This window comes from Lissotriton vulgaris, chromosome 3_1 (assembly GCF_964263255.1).
Source record: "Lissotriton vulgaris chromosome 3_1, aLisVul1.2, whole genome shotgun sequence".
NCBI classification, from domain to species: domain Eukaryota; kingdom Metazoa; phylum Chordata; class Amphibia; order Caudata; family Salamandridae; genus Lissotriton; species Lissotriton vulgaris.
Window position 1 is genome coordinate 1,933,575,907 of NC_141689.1, and position 23,983 is coordinate 1,933,599,889.

At 46.1% G+C, this 23,983-nt stretch overlaps 1 protein-coding gene across 2 annotated transcripts in view; it reads left to right on the forward strand.

The window, feature by feature from the left end:
• Positions 1 to 23,983, forward strand: part of ANXA10 (annexin A10) — a 479,763-nt gene that overhangs the window by 375,713 nt on the left and 80,067 nt on the right. The gene's annotated exons all lie outside the window — the stretch shown is intronic.

A 23,983-nucleotide genomic window follows, 5' to 3' on the forward strand; every position in this document is an offset into this window, starting at 1 on the left:
TGAAGTGGGATCATTGAGATGGTGTATAATATAATGGAAGTTAATATAAGCTTGATAGAATCCAATCTACCCACCAGGAAAGAAATAACAGATTCCATTTTGTGATTATATTGTTTAACAAACAACTCTTTGACTCTGTCAATTTCGTGTGGCAACCTGCTAAAATAAAGTATGTAGGATTATGGTTCACAAAGACTATGAAAGGTACAATTAAATGGCCAGTGTTCTAACCATACAAGCTGATCTGTCTATTCATATCGCCCGAAATGGCCTATATTTCTATGCTTTCCCTAAAACTCAGAGGAGAGGCAAAGGATTTGCCCCAAATATTCAGAGGGGATGATTTTCTATTCCAGCTCCAGTCCTTGAATGTTTGGATGAAGGATTGGTTTGTGAGCCCTTGCTTACTTTAGGCTATATGGGTGTGTTAGTGCTGCCCAGAGTAGGCGGATGTATGAGTAGAGATTGAATCGAGGCCTTACCTAACCAAGCTGCTGGGGGTTAGCATGCATGTGTACTGTATAGTGGCTTCCTTTCTGCGAGCACCCTGCTACTAGAATAATGCACCTTGATGCCATTTATGACCTCATACTGAAACCCATTGAGAATCACATGATAGAGCGACATGTCTGGGGGCTGGGGGATGGGGATGGGGAGGGAGAGGGGTTTGTTCACTTATTAGTTGTTTAGTTAGATTTGTGTGTATATGAGAACAGACAACCGAGAAGCTGATCTCGGATATAAAGACATTGAATGTAAAGTTGCAGGAGTTGTTCGGAATATGGGGCGTGGTTGCCCTTGCGGTAACAGCTATAAGGGGCGGGAAGCAGGGAGAAGGACTGTATAGATGCAACTGAGCTTGTTGAACCCACTGCTTAAGTTAAGATGAGAAGGTCCTGTTGAAATGTACTGCTACTAATTGACAAGATGAAAATGAATAAAATCTGATAACAAAAAAATGGGTGTGTCAGTGCTGCCAACACCCCCAAAAACATTTTTTTTAAACATATTTTTTGAATGCACGACCATTTCCTTCAATGAATGGACTTCAAGCAGCCAATGTCCCCTTTATTTATTCCCTCAGTCACCGTGCCATAGGGGTGAATGCTTCAGTCATGCTTATTTCTTAGAGTCGGTATGGCCCATTTCATCCATTCTCACATCAGATCGTTGCTGGCCAAGCTTGGATCTCAAGGAACATAAAATGTATCTGAGCTTCTGGCTAGGAGTAGGGTTGAGTCACATATCGTATCATTAGCTCCTTGTCAATCTTTCGACCATCCCCACTTGGGAAGCTTGTGTTAATGCGGCTTCATCGGATGGTGGGGAATTGTCCCTTTGGCCCAAAGTTTGGCAGGTGGTGGTGGTTCATTTTCTCGGAGCTTACCGCTGCATCTTCTCTGGCTTCCTGAGTCTAGCCCCCTTGGGACTCAAAGCTAGCCTAAAAGTCTTCTTCTCCTTACTCACTGTCCAGCTCGGATTGGGCTGTAATTTGTTGAACCATGACATGTTTCTGGTCACTATCTCCCTGCTCTGTCAGGATGTTCTTGTCTGCCTGCACCTACTGGTTGGCGATGTGCAGGAACATCTTCCACTCTCCTAGGATTAACATCTTAATAGGCTTCTGGAAGAACCCTCTCTTTGTCACAATCACTGTGATATCCTCAGGGTTGTGCCGATGCTCAGAGGGGTCCACCTCTCGACAGCCCAAAGTCCGGATACCTACATCAACTCAGACTGTTGGGATGGTCAAACAGGGGATGGAAAGGGTAGGAACTGCAGGGAAGGACACCTGAGAATGACAAGCAACAGTACTTAATATGTTATCCCTCTAAACATTTGATATGGTAATGTATACATTAAGGAATGTGTTCATGAAATACCTGTAAAGAAAAATAAGTTGCCCTACACCAGGAGAGATTAGAGGGTGAATAAAGGATATCAACATGTTTACTATTCTATAGAAAGAACAATGTACATTAGTAAATTCTAATAGTCTCTTTGACAATACACAAAAGGCAAGCAGCTTCCCCACGGAATGAAGATTGGTGCGTGACTATCCATATAAACAAGAGTATGTAACTCGACAGCGTTCAACTGTTCTTTCCTGGACACCCCCAACTGACCTCCCCTGTAAGAAACACACGAAATAGAACCTCCTGAGATAAGAACACCAGTCTTGGCTGAATGACCAGTGGGTCCAAATTCCAAGTAACGAGATAGGTCCTTGATGCAGAGAAAGAGCTACAGCAATAGTCCAGAGTAAGAATTCCACTCTTTCCTGAAAGAACACAAAATGCGACCTAAATGCAATGCAAATCAAATAGCTTTAATGGGCCATACTGATTGTCATGCCTGTTAAGCTCGAAATGAAGATACCCACTACTTACTCCTAGGTGGGGCGAACAATACCTCCTTGGTATAAGTCTTTGCAATCTGCAAAGTAATTATGTAATTACGTAAATAAAATAAATCCAATACCTCCTCCGCATGAGCCTGAACAAAATCAAGATTGGTGCGTGAAGCACGCTTACCAGACCGCGTCCTCTTTTCAGACCAACGCCAACATTCACAAAATAATCGGCGTCTTCACAAAGGCATCCTCCGACTATATCCTGTTCTTCCCAACGGCAAGCTCACCTGTGTGTGGTGCATCAGAAACTTGAGGAGTGAAGGTAAATCAAGTCTTTCCTCACACTGCAGCTTCGTTACTAGCTGTCAGTGTACTCTGCTCCTATGTGCCCTGACACTCTTTGGGTTGCTACTTTGATCTCCTCTAGGGTAATCGCCTTCGGGCACGTGGCTTCGGCCACCATGCATACATACTCCTTGGTGTCTTCATCCCCGATGGTCTGCTCAGTCCCTTGCCCATAGGGATGTAATTACAGAAGTTTGGCCGGATTCCCTATCCCTGGTCGATAAACCACTGTGAGCCAGTACTGTTGCAGTTGTACAGCCCACCTTTCAGTCTTCAGTGGCAGGCTAACCAGCAGTTTGTGGTCCGTTATCTCTTTGAACTTGCAGCCACTGAGATATGAATGAAAGTGGTTAGCACCCCCACTTTTTCGTCAGGGCTTCCCTCCCAATCTGGGCGTAATGCATTTCTGTTCCCATCAAGACTCGGCTTGCGAAGGAGATTGGTACCCACATCCCCGGTTCCCTCTCTTTGTGTAAAATCTGCAAGCAGCACCACGGGACTGGTATGAACATAGCAGTGTTGTGCAGCAAAGCTTGTTTGATACTTTCAAAAGCAGCTTTTTCTTTGGAGCCCCAATCCCATTTGGCAGTGATTTTTCATTCAAATCCATTTTTAGCCCTGAGATGGTTTCCAGGTTCGGGATGAACCGGCTACAGTATATTGCCATGCTGGAGAAACTACACATCTCTGAGGCCCTCTGCAAGGTGGGGGTCTGTAGATGGCTTCAGGTCTACTTTTAGTCCTTCCTCTGAGAACACATACCAGAAATATTTTTGGGGTGGTTTGAGGAACAAACATTTGTCTCTGTTTAGTGTAACGTGGCCAGCAGGCATTGATAATTTTCCTCTAGTGTGGATGAATAAATCAGAATATTGTTGCTATTGTTCAGGGCCCTGGGAGGGTCTTTCCTTATGGTGTTTTTAAACACTTCGGCTGCTGATGATATTCTGAAGTTTAGACTTTCATATCTACTAAGAGAGGAGCTGAGAAGGTCGTATGTACGACTCTCTGTATCGAACAACATGTGCGGTGCCCCGCTTTCAGATCTAATTTTGAGAAACACTGGGCCCCATTTAGGTTGTCTATAATGTTGTCTAGGGTTAGGGTTTTTTGCGGTTCTCTTTTGATCACCTTGTCAGTGATGCGTGTGTCAATGCAGAGTCGGATTGCTCCAGGCTGCTAGGGTTTCCCATAATGATCCTGGGTGACACCTATGGAGTAGGACCCAACAGCCTCTCAACTACAGCCATACATTCCAGCTCTTTCAACTCTTGATAAACAAGGGGCCATCGGTGAAAAGGCACCCTCCATTTCCAGAGTGCTGTAGGATTGACTATTTTGTCAACATGTCATTTGATTGAGTCCCCCTTGAAACATCCAAGGCCTTAGAATAGGCAGGGAAACTGCTTTAGAATGTTTTCCACTTGTAGGTGGTGTATGGAGCACGCAAAGAACACTAATACTAGGTCTTTCATGGTATAACACCATAATAGAGACCCTTCACCCTCTGTTGGTCGGGTCATCTCTTTTTTCGTGTTGTACGATCATGCCGATCAAGCCTGCCAGCTGCAGAGTTTAAGTTGATTTTACTGGTCAAGACTCATAACACTCAATGATGCACCAGTATCGCTTAAAGCCTTGACTGTCATGCCAGTAGAGTTCTGTTTCTGACACATAGTTCTGAGGTGATATATCCTGTGTTGTATCACACTGACAAGGCTTTGGCAGTGTTTTAAGACTGTGTCTCTTCTGTTAATTACAAAGAGTTTCTTTATAACTTTTTGCTTGGCTCACTTCCGGGCTACTTCAAGGACCACCCACCCACTGTGCCCGATGTTAAGAGTAATTTTACATGAGAGCCTCATTTAAAAGTTTGACTGACAGGCCACGAAATTGCTGAGGCAGTAAAGACTCATTGTCCAAAGACAAGTGGAAACCAGCCTACAATAGTTAAAGTTCCCCATTTGTCTGGGTTTACCGCAGAAGCACTAATGCCTAGATTTGTTTATGCGCAACAAAAAAGCAATATCCTGATACTGAGTTTTCTCACAAAACGTTGCCTAATTTCCACGCAATGGTATCTGCTACCACCCAGCATGTGGAAATCATTTTGCTTTTTCTGTTTGTAACACCCATGCCTTTCATTGTGTTCACAAACAGGAAAACAGTGTTGGATGTCCCGCATTGATCACGTTATTGTTACTTCAACATTCTTATAAGGCGGATGTTAGAACTGGGGGTTTCTAATTGGCAGAGGTAAGTACCTTTGACCAAGTAGGGACCCTTGCTTCTAGTCAGGGTGAAGGGATACACACTGTAGATAACCCCTGCTCACCCCCTAGGTAGCTTGGCACGAGCAGACAGGCTTACCCCCAAGGCAATGTGTTAATAGTTGCACTCAACATATACAATGATCTCCAAGTACTCCACAAATGTAGGCCACACAGGTAGGTATATGAAAATATATCTTTATCTAGCTTAGCAGGAAAAACGGTCACTTACAGGATGATTGCACTTAATCTTAATGGTTGCACTTGCTAGGAAGTTCTTTACTTAGAAACAGTCTCAAGTCTCCAAAACTATCACAGGAGTAACACAGCAGGGCTGTAGGGCCAAAGTCAGCTCTTTGCTAACTCTAGCAGTATTTTATCAAGTTCTCCTCACCATTGTGCTCCCCACTGCAGCCTCAGCGTGGGAGGAGCCCCAGGAACAGCCCCGGCTGGTCCCGTCAGCGTTCCCGTCCGCTCTCGACAATCCAACGAGCGGCGGGGAGCTAGTGCGGCACTTCTCTTCTGGGACGGCAGGCCGGGGGCGCTGAACACACTCGCTGCTCCCTCGGCGGGGACGGGTCACGCAGATGACTCAGGCGCAGATCTCCCGAAGGTTCTTCTCTTGTCATGGCTCTCGGCGGCTTCCAGGGATGCTTAGATGACGCGGGCCAATCCGGTCGCGGCCCTCACGGCGAGCCTCTGCAGACACCCGGGAGTCAGCCAATGGCAGTGCGGCTCCCGGGACGAGCCCTTAGTGACGCGCTAGCCTCAAACCAATGGCTGCGCGGCTCGGTGATGACGCAGCGGCGCTGGGACCAATCCCAGCGCGGCGTTAGTGAAGGGGCTCGACTGTCTCGACCAATGGGAGAGCAGCGGGTTCGATCTTGGCCTCTGTAGCGCCGGCAAGGTACGGCGAGATCGCGGGGTGATTTACGGCCCCTGGTAGCGGAAAACTTCAGCGGCACCAAGGTTTTTGAGGGAGCTGATCACGGCAAGGCCGCCCTCACGGTCACAGATGTTGTTTAGGGCAGAATTCACGAGGGGAGGCACCTCGGACCTCCGACCCTCGCAAACCGCGTGCCGATGAGCACACCGATCTAAACCCACAAGCAGCAGTTGACAAACTCATGCTCCAGGCCAACACAGCACGATCTTTGCAGCTTAGTTCAGTTTCTAGGGAACCTTTTAACCCTGGGTTCCAGGACAGGAGGCCAGCTCTTCTCAGGCCCTTGGAGATTCTTGCAGAGACACAGCACACAGCAAAGTCTTGGTAGTTCAAGCAGGTAGGGGCACAGCACACAGCAAAGCCCTTCTTCTTCTCTCCTTCAGTTGAACAGCAGAACAGGTCAGCCCTTGGAGCACACAGCAAGGCAGTCTTCCTTTAGTTCCTTCAGCGGTCCTTCTTCTGGCAGAGGTTCCTCTTGATTGTAGAATCTGAAAATCTGTTGTCAGGGGTCCTTCTCTTATACCCCTAAAAGTCTTTGAAGTATTTGTGCAAGTGGGCCCTGAGCCCGGTCTAAACCAGTTCTGGGTGTTGCTGGAGCACTTGGGCTTCATGGCTTCTTCCTTCCTTTCAGTATGAGGGGCAGAGGTGACAGCAGCCCAGCAGGAGGTGGAGCCAGCATTGTGGCAGGCAGGCACAGCCCTATTCACTCCCAGGTGCTATCTCCTCCCACCACTCTAGTTGCAGATGCAGTCATTCAAACACGGCTGACTCAGACAACCTCCTGGGGGCTCCCCAGCCCCTGTCCCCCTCAAACCAGACAGTCAATCCACAAGCAGGCCCTGGCACACAGAAAGGTTAGACAAGAGAACAGCCACTTTCCAAAAGTACTGTTCTCAAACACAGAATTTAAAAAAACAACCTTTCCTAAAAGATGTGTTATTAGCCCCTTCGATGCCCATGACGAGCTCAGCTCTGGCCAGGAGGACATGGCAGTTCACTGACTGCACACAGGCACTGCGGTGGCAGGCCGGAGACACCATTTTAGGGCTACTCATGTGGGTGGCACAATCAGTGCTGCAGGCCCACTAGTAGCATCTGCCATCACCAGCCCTGGCACATCCAGTGCACTTTACTAGGGACTTTGTGATGATACAAATATGCCTATAAGGTACATCCAATCAATATGATAATTTCCATAGGGAGCACTTACACTCTGGCACTGGTCAGCAGTGGCAGAGTGTCCAAAGCATCTAAACCAGCAAAAACGAAATCCAGCACAGCATCAAAAATACAGGAGGCAGAGGCAAAAAGATAGGGGGAAACCACGCCAAGGGTGTCAGGTCTAACAGCGGAGCACTGGCAAAGGGGTTAAAAGGGGTTAAAATGGTAGAGTCGGACAAGTCGTCGGATTCCACGTAGTTCATCCTGAAATAAATGAGACAGTTGGACACCTTATTTTGATTCATTTTTTACTGATTTCTGCTAGTATATATACAAAAATATATCAAATAATCATAAGCTTATATGTGATAAATTCTGTACAATTATTATTAATTATTATTAATTAAACATGAGTATAAAATACATTAAATAACTAATTCATGTAATGCATCAGCATGGGTAGCTAACTTTCTGATGGTTCAGAAAATAAAAATGCTCCCCTCAAATATTTCCAGCTCATTACCACTTTTCCTTTTATCAACAATTAAAGTGCTTCATCAGCCTTTAAATAAAATGAATGTCCCAGTTTGCAAAACATTTTCAGCACACAATTTCTGAAGTCAAATCAGTATTCAAATGCTCATATGTGAATCATTTTTTTAATCCAATTAATACATTTAGGAGATGATCTTCTTTCCAACTTTGTGTTATTAAAAAACTGACTATTAACATTGTTTTCAAGTCCACTCACTTACATAAGCCTAGCCCGGCATACTAGCATATGGGCAGTATTCAATGGATACTGATATGACTTTGGACGTAAATCTAAAGCTAGACTCTTCGTGCTTTTCCTAGCTAGGTCAGGCCCCTATCATAGACATCCACTATTCTATGTTATTGTTACAGCACCTGCGACAATTATGTGAGATTGTACTACTGAATCTATGCAAACATGCAGTTGTACTACAGCTTTCTTTTTGATTTTTTTAAATCACGCAATAATGTTTATACATATAGGAGTAAAATTGATTGCATCTTAAATTGGCACCACTAAGACATCTAAAAGTGAACTTGCAGATTCTCGATCATGCACTTGTGAGATGACTAATCAGTTTTCAGGTTGCCTAGTCTGGTGTGTATATATATATATATATATATATATATATGTTTGCCAAAATGTTAAGCAAATTTGAAAACTCTATACCATTGTCAATTACCAGAAGATATTCTCTTCTTTAAATGTTTTTGGTGTAGGTTTGGCAGGATCTGATATATCCTTCCCTGAAAGAAAGCACAGGAAGTTATTAAATTGGCATTGTGAATGAAATATTAGATTAGATGTCAGAATCAACACTTCGCAGAAATAGCACTTCTAGAACATAGAATAAGTGTAGCACAAAATACCAATTCTAGACCACAACCAGTAACCACTGGTAACAGGTCGGTACACACTACGCAATACTAATAACCACAGGCATAGATCACGCATGGACACATAACCTCTCTAGTATAAACTATACTAGGCAAAACAACCTCCTCAGCATGAAAGCGCATCTAGAGGCATCTCAGGCATAATGGCATTGCACATTACGCATAACTCACATTAAGGCCTAATCAGTAAAAAATACAGTACGCAATCTTCTCACTAGTCTAAACACCTTAGACCCTCCCCCTAAGCATAACTCACATTTAGGGGTGTAAATTACACAGTGAAACATAATCTCACTAACCTAAACCTCCATAAGTAAAACCATCTCTAGAGGTATCAACACAGGGTGCGTAAAACATACTAGATGCATTACATTTCCTAGTACCACATTTAAAGCACATATCACTCACATCAGGCAATTATCATCACAAACATAGTGGAAAATCACATTGCGCAAAAATCACATTAGGGCCTTGCGCCCTATCCACATACCAGCCCCCTTGGCCAACTGGCCATCCAAGAAGGGGCTCAAATGCCCTGTGTCCAAAATGTCAGGGCGCGCTGCCATCGCAGCGCCAGTCAGGGGTGCGCCACCGGCGCAAACCTAAACGTTGCCGCTGCCCACTACTTGCTGGGCAGCTGATGACAATCACAAGGGCCTACATGCTGCAGCTGGCACTAAGTGCTGCACAGCCGTGAAAGGCCTGGCACCTCTGTGCCACTTCTGTCCCTCTCGGGGACTCTCTCCCAACTGAGCCTAAACGGTGCAGCTGCCCACTACTTGCTATTTACAAAAGGGGGTGGTGATGAACAGAGTGTCTGAATTGAGCAGACCACTCTTACCCAGTCCAAAGATCAGGGCTTGATCCATCACCGTTATTTATCTCACTGCCCCATCCCAGCTCAGAACCTGGCTATATGCAAATCAGTCTGTCCCTGGCCCAGTGCATCATGGGAACAGGGCAGACTAAACTACCAAGCCAATTCTTTACCAGAAAGGAGCCAAGCTACCGGGGACCGGTTTCTGGCATTTCAGCCTCTTCGGCCCGGCTTGCTTGAATCCTGATGGTGCTTGCTCATTGCACCATCAGGATTCAAGCAAACCGGGCCGAAGACGGCTGTAATGCCAGAAACCGGTCCCCGGGAGCTTGTTTCCTTCCCAGTGTAAGAATTGGCTTCTGTAGTTTGGTTTGTCCTGTTCCCATCATGCACTGGGACAGGAACAGGCTAATTTGCATACAGCCAGGTTCTGAAACTGGGATGGTGCAGTGAGCTAAAAAACGGTGTTGGATCTAGCCCTGATCTTTTGACTGGGTGAGAGCTTTCTGCTTAATTCAGAGACTCTGTCCCTCACCACCCCTTTTTGTAAATATTTTTGTCCACCCTAAGCGTGGAAGGGTATTCTCAGATGTGAGACCCTTGCTCATTGCACCATCAGGATTCAAGCAAACCGGGCCGAAGACGGCTGTAATGCCAGAAACCGGTCCCCGGGAGCTTGTTTCCTTCCCAGTGTAAGAATTGGCTTCTGTAGTTTGGTTTGTCCTGTTCCCATCATGCACTGGGACAGGAACAGGCTAATTTGCATACAGCCAGGTTCTGAAACTGGGATGGTGCAGTGAGCTAAAAAACGGTGTTGGATCTAGCCCTGATCTTTTGACTGGGTGAGAGCTTTCTGCTTAATTCAGAGACTCTGTCCCTCACCACCCCTTTTTGTCACTACTTGCTAGGCAGCTGTAGATCAAATCTGTGGCATAGGCTCTCACTGGCCCCCAGGAATAAAACTGCGCCACATGCTAGAGCCATCTGGCTCTAGAGACAAATAGTGCACCCATTGAAGCCCTCTAGGCTCTAAAACAAAGGTGCCCAGCACAGGGGCCACACAGGGCTCTTAAAATACACATGCCCATAACGAACTTGCCATGAACACTAAAGCAGGGGCCCCTCACTGGCCCTCTGGACCAAACCGCGCCACAGGTTGGAGCAAAAATGGGCTTTACATTAAATGTGCCCCACAGAGCCATCTGGCTTTAGAAAACAAATGGGGGGGCCCTCTTAAGCTCATCTTGCCACGTTGGGGTGGCCCACTGTGCAACTGGGGTCGCCCTGACTCTGTGCTTGCACTGGTAGGGGCGCGGGCCCCTCTAACCAACATTGCCCCTTCGTTGGATCCACGTAGGCTCGAAACCAGCGTTGGAGCCCTCTAGGCTCAGGAGGTCATGGGGCCGCTCAGCTCTGCCTCCCCCCTCGTGCACCACACTCACCGGGCACTCGTCTCCATGTCCTCTCAACGCGGGGCTCTCTCCTCCTGATGAGAGCCCCGCCTGTAATCTGGGTCGGCGCGCGGGGCTCCCTTCTCGCACCGGGAGCCCCGGAGTATCGTGGCTTCATCCTGTCCACCTCCGCGGTGGGGGCCAGGCACCGGCAATGTGCCTCTACCCCCGTCAGTGTCACAATAATTGCGGGCTCTCCTAGCTCACGGGAACCACGCAATCCTTTCCGGCCGGCCGCACGTCACTTCCCGCCGGATCGCAGGCCCCGCCCCTGTCCCGGGCAAAGGCGCCTGACTTCTGGTTGTTCGGCCCGGCCGCGGCGGTGATTTTCTTTGTGCAAAAGGAGGGGTGGGCACCCTTGAGGTTAAAAAATAACAGCAGAAATGGGGTGGGCACCCGTTAAGACATATATAAAACGGGGTGGCACCCTTCATATTTTATATCAATAAACAAAGCTGCAGGGTGGGCACCTGTGCACTCGGCGGGCATACCAAGGGCAGGAGCGCTTCCCTTCGAGGGAAAAAGACAGCGCTCTGCCCAGGAGACCAAATAAAAACAGGTCATAAATCGTGGTCTCAGCTTCGTGCTGTCTAGTAGCCACGCTCCTCTCTTGGGCCACAAGGAATAGCGCCTCCTGCAGCGCTAGAGGCAAGGAGCAAAGCTTAAAGTCCCCCAAGGTCCTTTAAATCAGGACAGACAGCAACCAGGGTTCTCCCAGATGAAGGGGGCAGCAGGGCCCCCAAAGAAACAAGGTCTCCCAGAAGTCTTTCAGCATCCAGGGGCTGGGCAGGGCCCAGGGAGGTAAGCCTTCCCCTGGGCCCCAGCAGCAGCACGCCCCTGGCAGATTCAAGAAGCAAGACAAGAACATCTTCAGGGTGTCACAGCACCCTTTTTATACAGCAAAGTCCTTTGTCTACAAGGTCCAGGCAATGTGAGAACCAGCTTCAACCGGTTATGGGGAACTCCCTTTCACTGGCCAGGCTAGGGACATCAGACGCACCACAGGGGATGGAGCCAGCATTGTGGAGGGGAGTACCAGCCCTATTCAGGTCCCAGGTGTACCCCTCCCTGCCATCAACATGCTAATCTCAACACTCACCACCGGGGCAGACCCATCATAACTCCTGGAGCAGGGGCGTAACACAGGCCCCCGCAGCCCCCGCATTGCGGGGGGCCCTGTGCTCCGGGGGGCCCCCTCGGCTCACTCAGCAACAGAGCCAGCAAGCAAAGAGGCCCCTTCATTAATGAACAGCATGAATCTGTGAGCACGGGCCGCACACCGGCCACGGCTTCTTAATAAATGAAATGGTACGAACGCCCGGACCTCAGAGGCCTCAATTGTCCTGGGTCCTAAAATGTTTTATCAGCAGAGCAAACACAACAGGTGATGGACCGAATGTGGATCAATGTCACACACTCACCCCAGTCCAAAGATCTGGGCCCAAATCCATCGTTTTTTTGCACTCCACACCACCCTGGGTTAGACAATGGCGATATGCAAATCAGCTCTGACCCTGTGCCCCATGGGAACAGTCCAGTCCGAACTACAAAAGCCATGTCCTTCCCAGAACGGAATCAAGCATCCGAGGACCGGACCGGGTTCGAGGTAACACCTCTCATCAGCCCGGCTAGCTTGACTCCAGTGGTGTGGAGTGCCTGGAACCCACGTCTGGGCATCCCCAGTGCACTTAGGGCGGAATATGCAAACACAACAGGTGATGGACCGAATGTGGATCAATGTCACACACTCACCCCAGTCCAAAGATCTGGGCCCAAATCCATCGTTTGTTTGCACTCCACACCACCCTGGGTTAGACAATGGCGATATGCAAATCAGCTCTGACCCTGTGCCCCATGGGAACAGTCCAGTCCGAACTACAAAAGCCATGCCCTTCCCAGAACGGAATCAAGCATCCGAGGACCAGACCGGTTTCAAGGTAACACCTCTCATCAGCCCGGCTAGCTTGACTCCAGTGGTGTGGAGTGCCTGGGACCCACGTCTGGGCATCCCCAGCGCACTTAGGGCGGAATATGCAAACACAACAGGTGATGGACCGAATGTGGATCAATGTCACACACTCACCCCAGTCCAAAGATCTGGGCCCAAATCCATCGTTTTTTTGCACTCCACACCACCCTGGGTTAGACAATGGCGATATGCAAATCAGCTCTGACCGTGTGCCCCATGGGAACAGTCCAGTCCGAACTACAAAAGCCATGTCCTTCCCAGAACGGAATCAAGCATCAGAGGACCGTACCGGTTTCGAGGAAACACCTCTCATCAGCCCAGCTAGCTTAACTCCAGTGGTGTGTAGTGCCTGGGACCCAAAGCTGGCCATCCCCATCGCACTTAGGGCGGAATATGCAAACACAACAGGTGATGGACCGAATGTGGATCAATGTCAAACACTCACCCCAGTCCAAAGATCTGGGCCCAAATCCATCGTTTTTTTGCACTCCACACCACCCTGGGTTAGACAATGGCGATATGCAAATCAGCTCTGACCCTGTGCCCCATGGGAACAGTCCAGTCCGAACTACAAAAGCCATGTCCTTCCCAGAACGGAATCAAGCATCCGAGGACCGGAGCGGTTTTGAGGTAACACCTCTCATCAGCCCGGCTAGCTTGACTCCAGTGGTGTGGAGTGCCTGGGACCCACGTCTGGGCATCCCCAGCGCACTTAGGGCGGAATATGCAAACACAACAGGTGATGGACCGAATGTGGATCAATGTCACACACTCACCCCAGTCCAAAGATCTGGGCCCAAATCCATCGTTTTTTTGCACTCCACACCACCCTGGGTTAGACAATGGCGATATGCAAATCAGCTCTGACCCTGTGCCCCATGGGAACAGTCCAGTCCGAACTACAAAAGCCATGTCCTTCCCAGAACGGAATCAAGCATCCGAGGACCGGACTGGTTTCGAGGTAACACCTCTCATCAGCCCGGCTAGCTTGACTCCAGTGGTGTGGAGTGCCTGGGACCCACGTCTGGGCATCCCCAGCGCACTTAGGGCGGAATATGCAAACACAACAGGTGATGGACCGAATGTGGATCAATGTCACACACTCACCCCAGTCCAAAGATCTGGGCCCAAATCCATCGTTTTTTTCCACTCCACACCACCCTGGGTTAGACAATGGCGATATGCAAATCAGCTCTGACCCTGTGCCCGGCTAGCTTGACTCCAGTGGTCCTCGGATGCTTGATTCCGTTTTGGGAAGGACATGGCCTTTGTAGTTGGGACTGGACTGGTCCCATGGGGCACAGGGTCAGAGCTGATTTGCATATCGCCATTGTCTAACCCAGGGTGGTGTGCAGTTAGTGCGTCCCCTGCACTGTATTCGACTCTACAAGGCTCTGGCTACCGTCAAATCATTACTTGGAAGAACTGATGCATTGAGTGGGCTCGCAGTGTAAGCCGGGGCCCCCACGCTCCGGCCGGGGCCCCCCTCGGCTCACTCAGCAGCAGAGCCCGAGCCTCAGAGGCTCTTCTTAAATTGTGTGCAAGTTCAACTGCGCAGGCGTGGGGTGTGGGCCCCCGGCCGGGCCTCAGTCTTCATTAATTACACAGGAAATGGTGGGTGCACTGCTCGTCGGAATTGAAGATAGGCATCTCGGGCCTCATACCCAGCCATGCGGCGCCGGAGACTGAGAAGGACCGTCTTCTGCCAGACAGTGAGTAACACAGCCCCCCGCGTTGCCACGGGGGTGGGGGGTGTTAGCCTCTTCATTTATTAATGGTGCACACGTCAGGGCCCCGGTCGGGTCTCTGAGGCTTTTTATTTATTACATGGTGTGTGTACTTTGGATTGTAACCACATCAGGAAGCTTGTGTGTGTGCTGCATACTAATCATACTATGTTATGCACACTGTATAATATGCACCTGGCTAGTGGCTATGATACGTGTTAAACAGTCACCAACCTACCTGGTTGTGCTCAGTTTAGTCTCCACTTGCTTGTGTATTGTCAAGGTTAGCTGGTGTTACAAGGTGGAGTTTCTGCCAGTGCCTTGGCCTCTTAACACCGACAGCTCCCAGTTATGTTAGTTTTCGAAGTGGTCTCTTGTGAGTGTGCCACATTATGTTCACTAGACAAGCCCGGGACATTAATATGCATTAATGCATGCATTCTACATTCACCAGAGAGTGCACTTGGTGCCACTACATATTCACCAGTGGCTAGTTATCTTCCTTTGTGTATGCTGTACTTTCACAAGTGCATAGCACTAGCACACTGTACTTTCACCAGACAGCACCAGGTATTTGCCACTAGCTACTATTTCTGTCTGTGCATAAGCTGTACATTCACCAGGGTATACGGTAGACAGAGATATTTACTATGTAATGTGTGCAGTGAGTCATCAGTCCATACTGGGTGTATTGTACAATCAGCACTAGATTGTATGCTTGCCTTCATGGTACATTCACCAGACGTCAGCCTGTACGTTCCCTAAGTGAGTGTTTGCATTGTCTGTTCACCAAACTATAGCTCACTCTCTGTACGTTTCACAGTCTATAGTATATTGTAATTGCAAATGTAATTGCATTTATATAGCGCTTGCTACCCTTGATCAGGTTTGGAAGAACTTTATGGCGAGTAGTACACTACTCTGAATCCAAGGTCAGTGGTTAATCAATTGGTATTGTTGGTCATTGGGACTAGTAAAGTGCTCTCTCGAAAAATATAGAGTACATTCAACATGGTGTCAGACCAGAGTGTATACTTCATATCTGGCATGCACATTTATCAGGCTATATTGTGCATTCACTAAACTGTAGTCTGTGCGCTGCACACTCACCAGATTATAGTACCTCACATTAGTAGTTAGGCATCTGTTTCTGTGTGTAAAGAACATTAACCAGACTATTTATGCTGTGTGCATGTTACATTCAGAAAATGCTATAGTGTGTTCCACTTTACATTCCCCAAGTTTATGGACAGGGCCACTGGAATTATGTGGCAATGGAAGACCAAATTATGCAGCATGGTTGGCTAAATTATGAGGCAAAAAAGGTAAATTGTGCTGCATAATGCATCTTATTCTGTGGCAGTATTGCTTTGCTAGTTTGTCATTTCAAATCTCGTTGATGCTGTCTGAGCAAAAAGTTAAACCTCATTCAGGCCCATTTAATACCTGGACACAGCAAGCAGGACTGAAACGTTACCAGTTTCTTTTTCAGCAATCTTTGGTCCATTCCAGCTAGAAATTAAATACAAGTTTGAAATCTGCTAATTATGTAGCAATTGGTAAATTATGTGGACAGTGAACTAAATGCATAATTTTGCAGGAAATGCTGCAGCCGCAGATTCACATGATCCTAGTCGTTCTAACTATGGAGAATGGAGCGTACTGTCACTATTTACAATATAGAACCTACATTGAATTGTGTTTTGAAGCTGCAGTAAAAAAGGGGTATTCTCTAAAATGGTAATCCTTTCATCACCTGTGGAAGAATGAGATCTTAATCTGTGACTCTCTCCCTTGATAGGGTTCCCCCTGCCTCCCAGTAGCTGCAGAGTAGAAGCAGGCCCTACCCACTGGGGATGCAGCACACCTCCCTTTGGGGGCAGCCTCCCAGCCTTTGTGAATGCTCTGCACATACAGATCCCACTGCCCACAATAACATAACATAATGTATATTTATAGAGCACTTTCACCCGTAGACATCTTGGTGCTGAATAACAGATGTTTATTGTTACCAACTCAATGGTACTCAGTTTGTCGACCTCAGGAGGATAAAAGGCTGAGTGAACCCACTGAGATTTGAACCAGTGACAGTCCACCTCCTTTTCAATGCACAACCCCAGCCTGCATTAGTGCTAGTTTAACACATGAATGTAGCAATCAGCAACTCAAAGATAACCAGGTATGTGGAAGCATGTGTAGCGACTTTTGTTAAGTGACCTTTGACTGGTTTGAGCTAGAAACTATTTTTTGGATGAAATCTGTAAATTATACAGCAGATGCTGAATTGTGGGGCAAACCCATGAGTAGGAGGAAAACACCATAGACCTGAATATTCTCGGTGGCCTTGTTCATTTGTAAAGGTCGTACTCAGATCTTAATTACTTTGGTGGCTCTAGAGCTGAGATGGTGTGTTAACCACAGCCAGGCCTGGAGAACAAATACAGTTTGGTTGTCTGTCCTTGCTGTAAAGCTAAGGCCCCCAGATGGCAGCATGTCAAAAGGGGCACCATGCTCTATACAGTCTCAAGGTTTTGTTTTTCAAAAAACATTGTTTTCAGTTATGTCAGTCAAACTAGTTCAGCTAAAATGAAATCAGAGTACAACTCCCAGAATGCATTAGGTTATTAAATGAAAAAGACAAGGACTGTGAACATAGTATCCACGATGACGTCATCTGGTAACTTTATGAAGTTTGAAACATTGAAGCTGCATGGTGAGGTTGACATCAACTGAAAGTGTAAAGTCTGATATGATGATGATGTGACATCATTTGCTGTAAATACTATTTAAATATAGCAATGCAACATTAGTTATGTTGCTTACACATGGCATGGTACACATTGATGGCTGTTGCATCTGGCAGAGTATCACAGCAGGATGCGCACGCTGGGTGGAAATACTGTCATACGCCATACTTAACCTTTGCCCGTGCCCAGCGGGCTTAGATTTAGAGGCACCACTTAAGACATCTGTATCTTCAGCTGGCTTCATAAAATAACATTAGAATTTTTAGCATCGCTATATCACCAACCTATATGCAAAAATATCACATAATTTTCTTTTATGCCCGGTAAATAAATATGCCACCTCACATTTTTTTTAAAACAGTTATTGGCATTATATTCTTGCTGATTTCATTGAATGAAGTTACAGTAAATTCAAACATTGAATTAACAATCTACACACCCAGATTCATACTAGAACATAAGATTTGGGTTTAGCGCAGCATTAACTCCTGCTTTTCCACGTTATTAAAAGGTGCACATGTTTTACTGCATTTCAGAAAAGAACCCTTTGCTGTGTAGAAATCAAACACATTTTCAAGAACTTACCTCCTTTGTCCATCATTTTGATGATTAGAAGGGGTGTGCAAGTTCTTTTTTTACTAAAATTCTCCAATGGCAAGTGTGTTTGGTTGATAGAAGTGTGTTAGTGGTGGTGTCGTCAACGGACGCAGAGATTGTGATTGTGGCACTCTCACAGTCCCTTTCATTGCTACATTTAGGCGCTACATCTGTGGATGTTAGTGATCACACAAGGGGTGTTCGTATTTCACCCTCACAGACGTGTGAGGCTAAATCAATGTCTGTAGCACACGTTAGTGTCTCACGTGCTGTGTCCATCAACTCCTGTATGCTCCTTTTCTTAAACACAGCGCCTCCACTGAAACACCGTATTTGGATCTATGTGTCCATTCAGTGCTAGACACACGGGGACACAGTTGCTGAACATTACAGAACCACTTGTCTGACGTGTCAGCAATAGACAACTGACTGCATGATGGGATCCAACATACATCAATAACAGTCACACATGGCAATCTGAAACCTCGGCAGCTATACCCCCAGCAGCAGCCCCCGTTTTGCATCCTCTAGGGGCCCCATCAGCGCTCTAGCGCACACAGGCAGCCCTACACTCTCTCCCCAGTGTTGGTTGCACCAGTGAGTTGCCTCATAACAGTCCTACCTCATAAATTAAAAGGTGCATGCTGTGTGCAGTGGGTGCAGGTGGCCTGAGCTTCCAGGCCCAGAATCAAGGGGGTTGAAGGCAACTGCCTCGAGGCCAGAGACCATTTGTATTTACATACCTTTTGTAAACTGGATACAGAGGCTTAGTTTTTCTGGTTGCAGTACCCCTGGGCCTATTCCTTACATTTGAAATGTACATTTACTGCTATAGTGTGAGAAGGCATTTCATGAAATGGAATATAAAGTAGGGTTGCCAAAAGAAAAATGCCAGCCATTTGTTGTTTAAAGAAACTGAAAGACCTAGCCTTGACACTAAATAGGGTTGTAAATAAAAATGTATGTATTCATTAGTAATGTGACTTTTCTGTCCTTGTTCCCTTTAATTATCAATCTTGGATCATTCAGGCAGCCCTAAAATACAATTAAAAGTGTTTTCTATTTATATTTGCTGTTCGAAGTATGCACAGATAAGTGCTGAAAATACGGCTTTAGGTGACTGCTTATTTTTGTCCTGCATGGGGCATCAAAATAATGAGCTGGAAACCCTAATCATAAGACTGGAAGTTTGTTGCAGGATCAGCACAATATTTCTTACACCCTCGATCACTATTAATGCCAGAATAACAATAGTTTAACTTGACCTGAAACCCTACACCGCCGTCAACAACATGCTGAGTTACTTCAAGTGTCGGGAATGAACCCTGCATTTAGACAACTCACTCTTCATTCTCGCCCTTCACTTTTATGCTCACCCTGCACTCGCAGCAATCACAATGCACTCACACTGACCACCATGCACTCACACCATTCACCCGCTCATCCTGCACTCACAGTGATCACTCTGCACTCGCAATGCACTTGCACTGTTCACCCTGTCCCTTACCCTGCAGTCACACAAGCACATACTCACCCTGCACTCATGTCACACTTCACTCACCTGTCCCCTCACTGCTCAATCTGCAATCTCACTCAAATAAGCTCATCACTAACCATGCATTATTTCGTTCAACTCTGCACTTACATATGGCCACCTCACTAACCCTGCAGTCGCTCCTCTTACCCTCACACTGTTGCATCACTCATCTGTGCACTCTTTCATCTATGTCTACTCAGGACCATTAACTTTAAACAGTAGGCACAGTATTTTCAGAATGGACGACTGTTGGAGGTTTCAAATCAAAATATACTAGATTTCAGAGTGGTAGGGCAAAGTGGTCGGTGGTGGGCCGGGCTGGTCCGCCGGCGGAGGGGGGGCCCCCTCCAAGTGCTTTGCAGGGGGGCCCTCTGAAGTTTCGTTACGCCATTGTCCTGGAGCCAGGCTCACCAGCCAGCTCCAGCCAATTACACGCCAGACACAAATTACACAAACATGCCAACTTCTAGAAGTGGCACTTCGACACTAGACACAATCACGCCGCATACATCATTGCGCAGCATTTAATCACACGAGTTCGCACATAACTCGACCCTGCACTCCCCACACATCAGGAACTACCATGGTCACACATATTCCTCATGCATTCCTATTGGAGGGCAGGTCACTCTCACCACGCACACAAAGAGCGCACGCACTTTACACTGGACCACAGTGAAAAAGTGCGCAGAGACCTAAAATCACTAACACCAGGTTACAGAAATAGGTTAGGAAAAAGCAAAAAGTTTCGGGGTGTACCTGCCAAAAGAGCCGGGTCCAACAATCCCCCAATATCTTTTTCATATTTTTGTTTGGACTATTCATCCACCAGGAGACTTAGATAGTGGCATACTCCTAAACATATCAGTGCATGTGTTAAAGGAACAACATATGAGTCCACAAATGCGGTTTTCCTTTCAATTCATCCAGTAAAATCAAATGTCTGACATTTTTCTGATTATGGCAGAGTTTGAGAAAGCAATGAAGTTAAATATTTAAGTCTCTGAGTATTAAATGCAGCAATGCATTCTATAAATGCTGCAAATTGATTCCCAACGAAAACCAGGAGAAACATTCTGCTGAATCAGCTTCTTAAAAACATATAGAGCCTGATTACGATACGGTTTGGACCGCAACCAACAACTTGTCGCTTTCATCCGAGCAGCATCTCGCGGGGACACGCCGAGATGGCGTAACCATGCGCTCCATAAATGTCTTTTTTTTTTATCTACTATCGCGGTTCAACTAATGCATTAGCATGCGTGCGGTCAGAGGCAGCAGTCGGAGGCCGAAGCCTTCTGACAGGCTCCTGGAGCCCGTCAGTCAGTCGGAAGCTCCTCATAATCCCTTAAAGACCGGGTTTCCGCCATCTGGATTATGATGTTGGTTTTACACAGCCTTTCCATGTCTGCCTTTCTGACATGGAAAGGCTTTCGGAAAGCGACATTGGGGAGCCCTGCCTGGACCCCCTGGTCACCTATGGTGACCCCCCTGAAATTCTCTGCTCCATGAGACAGTTAGGTGTCTGCCACATGGTGTAGAGATTTAAAAAAAACTCCCATCTCTCAATGGGAGCTCGTGCTGCAAGCGGTTTCCACCTGCTGCACAAGCTCTCATAGAAAAATGGGAATTTGCAACCCCACCATGTGTGGTCGCATTGTAATCAGGTGTTCAGAAGCGCCGACCTATGGTTGAGCAGTTCCTTCACCTAACTGGTGTCGATCAGAGGCGACTCCGACCGTCATTGTAATTAGGGCCTTAATGTTTGTGACTACAAGCCCACACTTTACTGTATATGTACATACATGTTTACGGCTGCAGCGTGATTTCTTATTGAACCAAACAAAACTATTGATTTGATTTTCTATTTTGGTAAAATATTTACCCTGTAAATAACGAGGTAAGTAGAAAATAGGAAATCAAGAATGGAAATTTTAACAGGGTATATTTTCCATGTGACAGAGAGAGGGAGATGCTTCCAACTATCAATTAACATAGTTGCTTTTGTAAACTACTGTAGAAAATGATGCCCAAATAATTATAAATGACCTTATGTTATTAAGATTGGTACATACTTTTAAAGGCAATTGCCTACCTGAAACGTGTCTGGAAGAACAGGAACTGTAGTATTAAAAAGTGGAGCCTCTGTCTTGAATTTATTCGATAAAACCAACAAATCAGTATAGGCGATTACTTCCAAAGCCTATTTTATATTATCCCCCTTCGCTCATAGGAACATAATTATTTAGATGGCTGATTTGGAGTTTGGGAATGGAATTGAATCTGTCGGCATGTAGGAAACCTTTGACGGATGGTACTGTCAGCCATGACAACTGTCAAACTTTTCAAACGTTTGTTGTTTTTCAAAAACAAAGTCCGATACTGAGAGTTTTTAAAAAAATGACTCCCACATCATGGGAGATTTCTCCCATGGTATGGTGGTCATTTTTAGGTCTCGGCCTGATCCGGTGCATGCGCTGGTCTGGTCGTGACTTTCGTAGGTGCTCTGAGAAATGCTTCTTTCGTGGCGATCGCTTTTTACTTTCTCTGCCGCGCGGCCCTGTGCCTTTCACGGCCGCGCGGCAAATGCTTGTTAATTTTTCAATTGACTTTCACTTGCAGTACATGAACCTGTCTTTAAAACATTAAATACAAACATCCACATTACAATATATATATATATATATATATATATATATATATATATATATATATATATATATATATATATATATATATATATTATGTTACTTGTTTTTATTTTAATTTTCATTTTCTTCCGTTTTCGTTTGCTAGCCATCAAATGCATGTTTACCCGCAGTAATGTGGGGAGGATGACATGGCCCTCTTTCCTATACGTTTATAGCAGATGACAACCACAGTTATGGTGCAGTGAGCCCTCATCCCTATGGACTGCGGAGCCACTGTGCATATAGCATTAATGAGTTTAAACCTCATGCTACATTGACCCCTCTCCTGAATGAATTCCTCATTCGTTGCGTCTCTGATTCCACTCCTATATCACACAATGCCACTTATACTTCATGCACACACATTTCCCTTAGCATTGAAACCTGCATCATCACCACCTGGTTTACTTTTAATATTTAGGTTCAGTGAGTTAGTTTCAGTGGAGAAGCTTGCTCTAAGTTGAAGCAGTTTCCCACCTAACTATGTATTCCGCATCTTTCTGCTTGTATGAGGCAGGCCCCTTGCCCAGTGTTGCTGTTCTTATTTTAGGGTTTGGATAACTTCTTATTTAGGTAGCCTAGTTTTAATTGAGGTTGCTTACCGTTCAATGAGGCTTCCTCATAATGAGAGTTCTAGGATGCTGCTTCTCATTCATTACGCAGCTTTGTATTTATTTCTGTCACATCCACTTCAGTGAGACGGCATTCAGTTCACTAAATAAATATGGATAGATGGATAAATAGCTAGATATCTTTTTAGTGGCCATTTACCTATATGTTGCACTTCACCACTTTTACGAAGCTTTATTCCATTTTGCAGCAAAGTGATGTGACCACATAAGATCACGTAAGAGGGCCTACCTATTCCCAAAAATATGAGAAATTAGTTTCAGTAGCAACATTTTACAAAACCGTATTATCATTTTAATGTGAGTAGCTATATTTAAACACATCTAATATCGTTCATAACTTTAACAGCAGGATTCATATCAGTGCCAGAAACTCCAATACAATTTAAAATATTTCAGAGCATGCTTCTCTTGCGTTCAGCAAGAAAAGAGACTCATAATTTGCTGTTTTTCCTCCAACATCTTCCTTGATATTCTTCTTTCTTCACGGTGGGTACCTATCTCTGTGTTTCAAGCTCGCATTGGCACTAGGTGCCTCAAGAACCTCCTGGCTTGCATGCAAAGTAAGGATGCGTTGCCCCTAAAGGGACAATGGATTTAATTACCAAGAAAAGACAAAATACATGATTGGTAGAATGCTTGAATGAGTCTTGTCCTGTTACTCATTAACCCTGTATTCCGAATTGGAAAACTCGAAATCCTGATATTTATCCTGGGCAAATCTGTCACCAGGTATTACTGCGGGAGAAACATAGGGGCATATTACCAAGCAATAGCGATAATTATCGCTATTGCTTGGTTAGAGACAAATATTTACCGCTGCGCTGCGGCGATTTTTACCGCAAATAAACCTAGGTATTACCAAGGTTTATCGCAAATGCGATAAAAATCGCCCCAATGCATGAATATCGCTGAAAAGTCAGCGATATTCATGCATTACCGAGCTAATGCTCTTAGCCATGTTATCCACCTCCCATTGGATAACATGGCTAAGAACTGCTCAGGGCAGGTGTTATCTGTTGGAGATATTCGCGCTTAGCGCGAATATCTCCAAAAGTTGGTAATAGGAGATAGAGATGTTAGTGACTGTTTTCAGTCGCTAACATCTTGGCATGCCCACTTTGCATGTCATTAGTGATAAATATCACTGACATGCAAAGTGGGGCCCAAGATGGTCGCTATCTCCTGCTAGCTGTCGCTAACTGGTGTTAGCGACAGCTAGGTAATAGGGAGATAATTTTATCTCCGCTTTCTTGGCTTTTAAAGCTAAAAAAGCAGAGATAAACCCCCTTGATAATATGCCCCATACGTCG